At 36.3% G+C, this 12081-nt stretch overlaps 1 protein-coding gene across 4 annotated transcripts in view; it reads left to right on the plus strand.

Annotated features, from left to right (window-relative positions):
• Nucleotides 1-12081, plus strand: part of LOC116168155 — a 93448-nt gene that overhangs the window by 16880 nt on the left and 64487 nt on the right. For 2 of the 4 annotated variants that reach the window (XR_004144718.1, XM_031483824.1), the window contains exon 1: nucleotides 7496-7652. The exons of 1 other annotated variant lie outside the window; for it this stretch is intronic. The gene's annotated coding sequence lies outside the window, so the exon portion shown is untranslated. Of the gene's footprint in view, nucleotides 1-7495; nucleotides 7653-12081 lie in introns of those variants that run through there. One more of the 4 variants, XR_004144717.1, reaches the window with a different exon arrangement.

The following is a 12081-nucleotide window of genomic DNA, read 5'->3' on the forward strand; positions in this document are numbered from 1 at the left end:
TAACCCTTACGACCAGGTCACTTTACATTGAAAATAACAAATGGGATGGGACAAGGATTAAGTTTTCCAAGGAAAAGCAACCGTAAAAGAGACATATCCATCCCCTATATTAATTAATTATTTAAAAAGGTTGCGTAGGTTGCTACAGTACGTTATTAATAGGCTGCTAAAATAAGTCGTTAAAACTTTCGAATGATTTTTGGATGAAACTTTATCTTAAGATCATATTGAGACGGAATTTACACTTAATTTAAATATCGATTGTATTTTTTAGGGTATAACATGCTGAAAATGACAATGTTGTAATGAGAGAATTAGATTTTCGATTTTCTGGCAAAAACACGTAAAGTAAAATTTTTGTGGTCGTATAAATGTCAAGGTTAGTGATTTTGATCGAAGTAAAGAATTTATCTGAATGATTGCGGTCAATGAAATACGTGTCATTTCTACATATCCATATTTTGTATGGGCCTTTCTCTTTAAGTACTTTTGGAGTCAATATTGCTCAAATTGTATTCTTTTTATTGGAGATAATTCGTTTGGGATTGGTAGTAACAAAAGACATCGCCATTTTGAAAGATAATTGGCCATTGTCGGCGTGAAAAAATTGCTCCTGAGAAGGGAGATTATTTTTTTGAAAACCTCAGAGATTCGAGTTTTTGTATTCAAGGCGACAAGCCCAACATGCAAAAGGCAAATGTCGATGGTTGAAATACGGTACGGTTGCCCAGGTAAATTTACGAAAAATCTCAAAAGTTACGGCACTAACAAAACGTAACTTGCGATGATAAAAAAGGCAAAAGTCCCCCTCAAAACAACGACTTTGCCTTTTTAAAATTCTGCCATGCCATGGAGGGAACGTAGGAAATTCGAAGTCGGCCCGCCTATTCTGTTATCTACATCCAAAATTAAAACTTCTTTAATTGTGTGGCCTGCTGATGTTCTAAAAATCTGTAATTGAAACTTGAAACTTGAAACTTTGACATATGCCTGGCGTCGCCGCCTCTCCCAGGATTTAGTCAACTGTCGTGACGATGCGTCCCTGGTAGACTCTATCAGGGACGTTCTCCACTACTTTGTTGACATCGCGCTGGGCCGCGACATATGCCAAACAATGTGGTGGATTTTGTGGATTGGGAGGGTTGTGGGGGGGGGCGGCTAACTGGGTGTTATCCGACCCGAACGGGTACGGCCACAGCTTCGCCACTGGTATTCTGCCTTAGAGGGAACTCTGCTTTCTAGTGATAGCTTCTTATCCGGGCGTTCATTGGCTTCCGATGTTCCTATCCTTTGGTCTCGTTCCCTTCCCGGTTTTCCCTCGTGTTAGGCCCTTTTTATTGTTGTCCTCTCCCTGCGTTACTTTCTGTCCCCTTTTCCTCCTCCCCTTGGCTTCTTCCTCCACCTCCAGTATTCTTCTGCTTTCTTTCTTCCTTGATGTGTGTCTTTGCTCTTTTCTTCCCATCTTCCTATGGTAATCCCCGAGACCTCTACCGTTTGGTTTATGGTGGTGCTCCATGTGTGGCAGGGTCGGCGTACCTTCCATTCCGAGGCACACAGAATCTTAGCAGCCCGTATGATATGGTCTTTGTTCCTCTTGTTGGTATGTCCAGTATCTCATCTGGATCATCTTCAGTCTCAATTCAAATTAATTAAGAGCGTTTCTTTTGAGACTCATTCAATTATCTACCGCTAATTACACTTCTCCCCGGATAGTATTCTTAAATTCATAATTCTAAAACACTCGTTATCTGTTGTAATTTCTTTGGTCAGGCCTTATCAAACTGATGCCGGCGTGCAGATTTAATCCTCGTTTTAAATTACCATAGTAAACTAAAACTGGTTAATTATGCCATAACGGAGCTGAAAATGTAAAATTCGTCCTCGTCTTCTAGATGGCAAGAGCTTTCGGACGCAATAAAGATAATTGAAATATTTTGACGGAAACGGATGCAAAGGGCGAATTAATTATAGCTTTTGTTTACGATAACGGCGCTGAAACACAACTCTACAAATTTAATTAATTACTTTTACCTTCTACGCTTCAACTTCTAGAATTAACACAAATACTTTCAGCACGAAACTTTTCGTAACGAAGCGCCGATACATGGTGTTCACGTACCGGGTGGTTATGAAAGTGTGTAAACATCAAGGCCGAAAATAGGTGCTTCGTTACAATTCTTTGGACTATAACGTGGTAAAAGGAATTATGAAATTCTAGCAATTCGTCGCGTATTAGTTACAAAAACAGGGTAGTCCGATGTTTCTCGGAAAAACAAGCGCGTAGTGCGCATACCACTTCCGGGCGACAGGCTAAAAATTAAACGTATCATCCTTGTGAAGGAACCTTTTGCATTACTAAGAATTTAAGTATATGGAAAAGAAACCTTCCACTTTCTTTAAAACATATCAGTAAGGATAACAGCTAGGATAACAGTGTTGCTTCGACAATATTCAATACACGTCGTATTAGTTAAAAAGTTGCACAAATTGATGTAATTTCTTGATCTGTAAGAACATGATAACAACCCCAACGAATTTTTATCTTTGAATTTTTCCTGGTGTCTCCAATTGCAGGGCGATCTCGCAATTATAGCAGTTTGTTCCATTGTAAAGGGGGTGTAAACTCGAGCCTCACCATTGGGATTTCCGTAACGGTAAAAGATACAATGTAGGTTAAATTTGGGCAAAGTTGTCCCTTTTTTTTAACTAAAGAAATCACCGAAAAAGTGAAAATGCCAAACTTTGTTTTCATTTTCACTACCTTAAACGGTCGGAAATGCACGGTTCCAGCTTCTATGGGCACATTTTTTCGGAGAATCTGAATGTCTTATCGCAATTTTCATAACTCGCTAGATGTAGAAGCTACATGGTACACTTTCTGATTTCTTATGGACGTCATACTGCATTTTTCCAATGTGATATTATAGCTTCAGAAATAGGGTGCTTCAAATAAATTGAGAGAATCAAAGAGGATGGTCAGTGATGGTAGGTTTTCGATAGACACCTATGTCCACGAGGATTTAGCAAGTGTTAAGTCTTGGATATTGACGGATTAATTGATAGATTTGATTACTATTGTGAATTTAAGATTACAATGGAGGATGTTATAGACGTCAAAACAAGGGTGTTATGTTGACATTTATCAACATGACATTGTTATTTACTGTTAATGTCGATCTTATTCAAACATTCTTGTAACTTCTTTTCTAACCAATTTAAATTCCAAATTCCAACTCTTTTCGATTTTCTTTTCATTTAAGATGTATTCTTTCGCAATATATGTATTTCTTTTGTAAACTCGTTTAGTCTATATGTAGATAGATATTATGGGTTTTATTTACAATAGTTTTTAATAGAGGCCATCCGAGTGTTGTAAGTTTCACCGCCCTTACTTCATTCTTTTGTCGCTAGAGTCCACGCTACATATTTTTCTCCAATTATATTCCTTCTTCCTTAATTTTTGTCTTGCGTACAACCCGTACTTTGAGAGAAGATCGTGGATTCCTAGTGGTTACCTGCAAATTTGTCTTCATAAGCCATTACTGTTGCTTGGCTTATTGTCTACCTGAAAAGGGATCTTTGTAGTGAATATCATCATTTTACTCAAAATGAAGGTAACACCCTTATGCAATTATGCAATTTTAATTTCTGATTTCTAAAAGCCAATTTTGGAGGAAATGAAACTTTTTCATTTTAACCTGTACACTGTTGGGTATCGGACGGGGTTAACAGAAAATTGGCTTTACAAGAAAGCGACAAATCAGGAGAATCTCTCTCCGAATCAACCTGCCTTAGAAAGTTATACTATTGCATTACAGGGAATGGGCAGTGCGGAAGCAAGTTTCCATTAGAAGGTTGTTTTGAGTCCCTTTCCCTTCGTATAACCAAAGATAATACTATCTTTGGTATAACTAACTTCCATAAACTATACCCTCCTGAAAACTACAGACTTCGTGGTCGCATAATGTAGGTACGTTTGGATTTAACCATTTGCAACTAAAAGAACTTGTATGGAATAAAATTGTTCCAAGACCCGGTCTCATTTCACAATACCTATCATCAAATGCAACTTTCTCTCTTTAATTTAAATTTGCTTGCGTATAAAAAACAATCGATTCTGAATTGACACACAATAATAAGGTATTTCAAACTGACGTATCCTACACGAGGGAGCGCTCAATCTCCCTTTATAACACAAAAATCTCTTCGACGTGTGGTCATTAATCAAGCTCGCTCTTTGACCAATTTCGGTTTTATTGTCGAAAGTGCCGCAGCGTTAGATTGCTCCGACGTAGAGTAGGTAGTAGTTGTACTAATTTGTAATAACAAGTATGGCAGGAGAGCAGCTGCGCGAAGTATTTCATTCTCGACACAAATAAAGGAATCTCCCTAAGGTATATACAAATACATCTCCGTTCCTTTTAGCCTCCTTTAGAGTCTAAATAGATTAGAATGTTCAGCGACTGTACGCAAAACTAGGCGAAGCATTAAATCGCAATGGGAATGCAGATTTAATTAGAGTGCGTTACTTCACCGGCAGTATTTCGTATTTTTACATGAATAGTATTTACCCACTTTTACATGCTGAGAAATATGTTCGGTATGTTATATGAGAATATACACAAGAGAATAATTTACGTAATTCGGATAGGACGATCTGCTGGCTTCCGTCAATTAGTGCTAAATATCCCATTTTACCCTATTAGGGGTGCTTAATTTTCATCTAAATTCCGACAGAGGCGCGGTTAGATTTTAATCAGTCAGTTCTCCAAATATGATTGCGTCAGGAATGCGGATGGATATTTCTTCATTTTGCTTTTTTGTAATATTAGTTGCACTAGTTAATCGAAGCTACTTCTTGAATAGATAAGTTAACATCTTGTTTTGGTTGAAGCTTCGTGTTTTGAGCTTTGAAATTTCGATCTCCGCAACTTCGACCACTATTCATTCATTTTAGATTCACGTCCGTCGTCTTGTGTAACGGTTTTGAAAGCCCACTTTTCCGGTACTTTTCAAGAAAGTCTTAATCTTTAATGGGGTCCGAGTTCGCCCCCTTATTCTCTCTGCTGGAGAAAACTCACTTTGAAGGGTGTGAATAAATTGTATTTTCTGTATTCTGGATCCTTAATCATCGTCTACGTACCTATTCTAAATCCAGTTTGAAATTCTGAAATTCTGAATGTTCTTTTGTTTTGGATTGCATGTTCCCTCCCCTAACAATAATTTCTAGCATTTTATCTTGGTTAATACGCAAAGTTTAGGTAATACTAATAATAATACCTGTATTGAGCTACACCTTCTTTACACAAAAAAAATTGGTAAAAATCTATCCTTTTCATGGCACCCTCGGTTTTGACTAGTTGAGCAACCACACTTCGGGGATCTCGCGGTCCCCTTAACAGTACTTTACGCCCCCCCCCCCCAGTTTGGAAACCGCTGTTTTAGAATCTATTGAATTTGGTTTGGATCTAGAATTAGTTTTTGTTTCATCATACTGAGAAATATGTTCGGTATTTTATATGGGAATATACATAAGAGAATAATTTACGTAATTCGGATAGGACGATCTGCTCGCTTCCGTCAATTAGTGCTAAATATCCCATTTTACCCTATTAGGGGTGCTTAATTTTCATCTAAATTCCAACTGAGGCGCGGTTAGATTTTAATCACTCAGTTCTCCAAATATGATTGCGTCAGGAATGCGAATGGATATTTCTTCATTTGCTTATTTGGAATATTAGTTGCACTAGTGAATCGAAGCTACTTCTTGACTTAGGTACGTTCGAGGGTACGTCAACATCTTCTTTGGCTTCGTGTTTTGAGCTTTGAAAATTCGGTCTTCGCGACTTTGACCACCATTCATTCATTTTAGATTCACGTCCGTCGTCTTGTGTGACGGTTTTGAAAGCCCACTTTCCCGGTACTTTTCAAAAGAGTATTAATCTTTAGTGGGGTTCGAGTTCGCCCCCTTATTTTCTCTCCTGGACAAAACCCACTTTGGACGGTGTGAATAAATTGTTGTTTTAACTATTTTCTGCATTCTTGATCCTTAATCATCATCTACGTACCTATTCTAAATCCAGTGAGTGAATATTCAAATGGTATTCCATACAGAAGTTGAATTAGTTAAACGTTATCCTCTGAGGCCATTAATTACGTTTTGATCATATGCCTATTTTGTTTCTATTCTCACCTGTAGTATAGACTTCAATAAAACAAACAATTTGAAGACGGTGCCGTTTGAGGGATCAACAAGAAGGGTAGAGGGCGAAAATCTACCGAAATACATTTAAAACCTCTCATACATTTCCCTAGTAACCCATTCCTACAAAACCTATTTGTTTGTTGATTTTGGCATTAGTACTTTCACATAAAATAAACGTATAGTGCTGAGCCTGATTTTTAATTTGAATTGAAACAAACTGAGAAACATGCTAAACCTTGACCATTTATTTTTATTGTAAAACCAGCACCCACCTAAGGTAAAAAATTTAAATGAAAAAACTACTGATTTTATCTATCAGTTCTAACTCTAATAATCAGTGGGAAAATACATGAAATACAAAATGGCTTCAAATTTGCCCAAAGGTAGATATCTTTAAGGAACCACAGATTTAGATTTCTCTTAATCATCTTGCTACAAAAAAAGATGTTGATTTCTGAAGTGGAGAATTCCAGTTATCAAGCTAAAATTGTTTATGAGGCATTGTTGTATTTGGTCGAGGTAGTTATTTTCATAAGATTCCTAATTTCGTTAACACGTTTTTTTAGGTTATGCCATCTGTTTTAATTCAATTACCCATCTTTCTTTTATCTATATCGCAAACCGAAACCCATTCATTAATAAGGTACGTAAGTTTTATGAAATGCTAAAACGAGGCTGAATCTTCGTGAGTAGGTAGATAGAGGCAGCTCACGATTTGCGCAGGTGTTAAACCTTCCAACTGGGGAAACGTAGCACTAAATTTGTAAGACTATATGACCATTTTAGTAAACGTTTGTATAGTCATCCCACCTCCTGGAGCCCAACCTACTCACCAAGATTTAGCCTGTTCGTAATTACTGAAAAAAAAACTGCTGGACTATTCATTTTGGTCTTATCACTCTCAGTTAAGAAAATTCAGTAAATTTCCCTTGCCATGGCGACGACATCTTCCTCAAACTTGTTTCCAATGAATATCCCTTTCGATTGAATGATTTCTTTATACACCAGAATTTAAGCGATAATTATAAATTACTAAATTTAGTAATTGTGTGCAATTTTGTATCGACATCGCGATTAAACACGAACAATTTTTCGCAAAGAACATCGTCATGTGTGGTAATTCGCGTGTTACGGAATAAAATATGAACCTCCAGAAATGTCAGACAAAAAACGCTGCCGATAAATAAAGTTATAAAAATGAGGAGAGGTCGGTTTTTATGTTAGATATAATAGGGTAATAAAAAAGTCGAATAACAAAACATTTACGGCTTTTTCTAAATAATTTTTATAATGCTGTTTTGATCCCCTCAATTTGTATGTTCAGGCGATTTTAGTAATCATTCTTCATTATTCGTTAGAATTAACAGCGAAAACTTTCTTTTTGTGGAAATAAACGAATCATTGGTTAACAAAGTGATCAGCCATAATTAGTAGCAAAAAGAATGGGGTAAGTCCTCGGTCAGTACTCGTACTCACTTTTATGCACTAAGTAAATTTAGCAAATGTTCTTTGTGCACAACTAATGAGATAATTTAGTCTGTATACGAATTAAATTCTGAGCACTTTGTCAGTCTCAATTACTGTTTAATCGTTTGTGTAGTCATCTCGTGGAAACGGAAGCCGATATGTTTCAACCTGTTATTCTAAAATTAATTGAATCCTATTGACAGTTTCGAGTCGAGTTGCTGTTGGTAAAGTTCGCTGTAATTCAAGTTTCGATTTGCTACGTGACAAGCTCACGGAAATGCAAATACATCTGTTTGGTCTCCCTTATTTACAAAATAAATTAGCATAAGTGGACAGCCAATTAGTATATCCTGAATCGGTGTTGGTGGCGCACTAGAAATTACCAAAATTTATTGACCCAAAGCGGAATCGAATATTAGTATCGCATGGTTTTACGAAACTGAAATAATGCGTAGACCCTGTTTGCCGAAACGCCATGAATAATTCATAAAGGTTTAATCGTTTATGCTTACATTTTTTACCACTATAAAGCTAGGTTGGTGGCTGGTACAGCCCTAAAATAGGGAGGAAAGTAGAAACATTTTTCCCTCCGGAAACAATAATGATTGTTTAATGGCACTTCGATTTTTCAGAAATTGGCCAATAATTATTTATGGTGAGGGTTTTTGATGTAGTAGATTTATAATAATGTACATACAATATACAATGCAACATCGTTTACGAGGGCTTTTAGCACATTTTCCTAAAGTATTCGCTTAGATTTGTTCGTCTACGCCTTCGTCGTTATTCTCACTACTTTCAATTTCGCAGATATCTACATGCGATTTTTTTGCATTCGGTTCTTTACTTGTGGAATATTTTTGTGTAAACGAAAGGGGTGCGAATGAAGAAAGAAATTAAGTTACTTTACATTAAGATGAATTTGAATATTATGTTGTTTTTAACGCGGCTTTAAGATTTTGAAGGGAATCCCTTAGATATAAAAGATGTGAACTCCCTTATAACTTTTAAACTTAACCGAAACGTTGAAACGTATTGATACAAATTCCAAAAAGGAACACGACACGTGAACTTCATGTGTTGGCCTTATAAATGCCTCAATTTTCTGCCTATAATTTTCCGCACCCACGTTTCGTTTAGTAGACGAAAGATCAAGAGATATGACTGGCCATGGCAAGACATAAGTATTGGTCTCTTAAAGTTGGGATATAGTGGATTTCTCAGAAGCTTGAGGAAATACAGGTACAACGCCATTTTTAAAATTGTATGAACTTTTATATGGTCCAATTGGATGATTTTTTATTGCATTTGCGTTTTTCACAGGCAGATTCACATGTAGATTCTGTCTGTTTTAAGAAGCATTTGTGGAGAACTGACAACGAATCAACTATACTTATTTTTTAAAATATCCAAAATTGTTGTAGAAGGTATGGTGACACACCGTCACTTACCCCAATTGAAGGCTGGAACTATACGCAAGGCTGGAATCTAAAAACCCAAACTCAAACCCAAACGAGTAAAACTATTGTCGCTAAGTACTAAAACAAGATAGGTACGAAGAATCGTATACGATTTTCAGTAGGGGTTTTTTTTGTCACTCCGCTCGTATTTGGAAACCAGGCTTTTGATTCGACTCATATTCAATAGCACTGATCCTTGAACTCGTTGAAATCGATTGGCAAAGGTTCTCGAATTAGGCGAGGAACAGACAGACGGACAATCATATAAGGGAAAAATAAGCAAAAAGGGAAATGTAGTAATAGTAAACCGGATAGGCGCTACCTAGTCTTTAGTCAGTTACAAAAGAGAGGAGAGCATACTTCCTAAAAGAGGGAAACAAGGCAGATCCTCATACTGGTGTTGAAAAGCTCAAGGAATGAAATACTTGATAGGAATAGAACGCAAACAATAATTGACTTCACAATCCAGGATGATTTGATTAATGACCGCCACTAAAAAAGATTTTATGCTTTTAAATGAATTAATTCGTTCTCACTTAAGAAATTTGCCCTAGACAAAAGAATAATCGTAAAAATAAGATAAAATCAACGCAGAAGTTGCTCAATCAAGCAAGCAAAATTCGAGGGGACAAAACATCTCACAGGGATAGTGGATGTCAACGAAACGTTTAAGCAATTTTCATAAGTCAGAACTTGTCTTCGTAATCATTACTAAAAACATTTACAGAAACCTTCTGTCCATTCCTAAAATTTCGTCCGATCTGATTTACGCAACCTTACCTATCGATTGTTAAAATTCAAGCCGGTGCATACGTAAATTGGATATGAAATGCAGACCGGTCTGTTTTTGAGAAGCGAAAATGCTAACCAAATTGCCAACATCTCAATTACAGAAAATCAATTAGTAACGATAAAGCATTCCACATCATTTTACACAGAAATCATCCGAAGGTTTCCGAAAAATTACCAATTCTAACAATACGACACGAATACAATAAAGTAAACATATTAGAACTGATAACGCTTGATGCGTTTCGAAAAACAAGTTACAGGTACAAGATTTTGGCCATGCGTTGAATCTTTCAAGATAAGAAGTTGGGAAAGTTCTGTTTTTGACTTTGAATGGAAGCAGATGCTTTCACCAGTATACTACGTGTTAGTGCGGGAATTGAATAGTTTCGCGAGTACAAGTAAAATGTTTAAAAATAAGGATCATTGACGCTTTATTGATAAAAAAGGTGCATCAAAATTTGATGGAGTCACAGCAATGTAAAGGTTAGTCAAAAAGCAAGAACGGTTAAATTTTTGTTTTAAATAACAGGTTGCATTATACAATGAAAGCGTGTATTTTTGTATGTGTATTTATAATTATAGGTACCTACATGAAATCTTGGAAAATTAAAACAAATTCTGCAGTTCTTGTACGCTTTTGTGACTTCAATTTACATTTAGATGGAAAGAGTTGATGTTTATTGTGTTATTGGGTATGCGGTGTAAATTGCACACACTTGTATTGCAGCTTTAAGTACCGTTAATTTAGTAATCCAAGCTAGATCACTATCACAAGTCCTGCTTTAATGCTTGTAGTTGCATTTGAACAATAGTGTCTGTGAATTTGAACAGTATTACATAACTTGATTGTGGGCATTTTGTGGGTCGAATAAAGAAGAAGAAAATTATTTATGTAATTACAAACTTTTGAACTGGAGGATTTAAATTTTGCGCGTTTCCTATCTTGGTCTTTTTTTTAGCAATTTCAGTGGAGAGAGTCGATAGCTAGGGGGATTTTTGTTGGAAGGTTTGCCTTTGTATTAGCAATCGCTCCCGCACCTCCAGCTACCCCGCTCTAAAATTATAACTCACGCATCGAGTGACAATCATTTTAAAAGCTCTTTACAGCAATATACCCCACCCACAAAATCAAATTGGAATCGGTCTGTTTATGCAAATTCATGGAAAAGTTCAAAATAAATGAATTTTACAAATGTAACGTTTTGAGTGTATACAATTTGTTGCCCAAAATGGTCTCAACTAGTACACACATAATAGTTTATTTATTTATTTATCCCTCTCTTGTTCTGGGTGTCTTCTAACAATGTCGGCCTAATTTTATTTGCAAGGGAAGCTTTTATAGGTTAATTAGAATTTATACTCGCTTAGTTCCACCGGAAAACTGATTTAGTTTATTTATTTATTATCCCTCTCTTGTTCTGGGTGTCTTCTAACAATGTCGGCCTAATTTTATTTGCAAGGGAAGCTTTTATAGGTTAATTAGAATTTATACTCGCTTAGTTCCACCGGAAAACTGATTTTTAAAGTGAGGCTGCTATAACTTGAAATCAAGTTTTTCCGATTGAAATTTTCTTGGTTACATTAAAAAGTCTGAATTAAAGACTAAGTTGGACTTTAGATTTTCAGAATGAAAAATCCCATACAACTGAATACCGAACGATCCTCGAGATCTTCACACATACATCGTTTTTACAAGGAGTTGATTATGTCCCTACCAGATCAGAATAGCTTGTAAAACAATTTTTTGAGTTGCCATTAGTTTTACTTTTATTCCAGGTGCTTAGGTACATACAACATTTCAGTACTAGCCGAATTGTTTCTTACTTCCCTTGAGGAGAACAAAAAACCTTATAAACGCGATCACTTTTTTACAAGCGTTACGTAGATGACATTCTTGTGATAAAGAAATACAACACTGGTTTCAATTTCTAAACCAGCTCTATCCCCATATTAAGGACACTTTTGAAAAAGAACAAGACTCTCAATTTCTTAGACCTCAAAGTTTCCAGATTACAGAATTCCTTAGACTTTGCTGTTTATCGAAAACCAACTACTACCGACCACGTGATTCCTTTTACTTATTTTCATCCACCTCCCCATAAATTAGCTACCTTCCGGTTTTTCCAATAGACTACGCACCCTTCCTTTAAGCCGTCT

This window comes from Photinus pyralis, unplaced genomic scaffold, assembly GCF_008802855.1.
Source record: "Photinus pyralis isolate 1611_PpyrPB1 unplaced genomic scaffold, Ppyr1.3 Ppyr1.4_LG4, whole genome shotgun sequence".
Lineage (NCBI taxonomy): Eukaryota > Metazoa > Arthropoda > Insecta > Coleoptera > Lampyridae > Photinus > Photinus pyralis.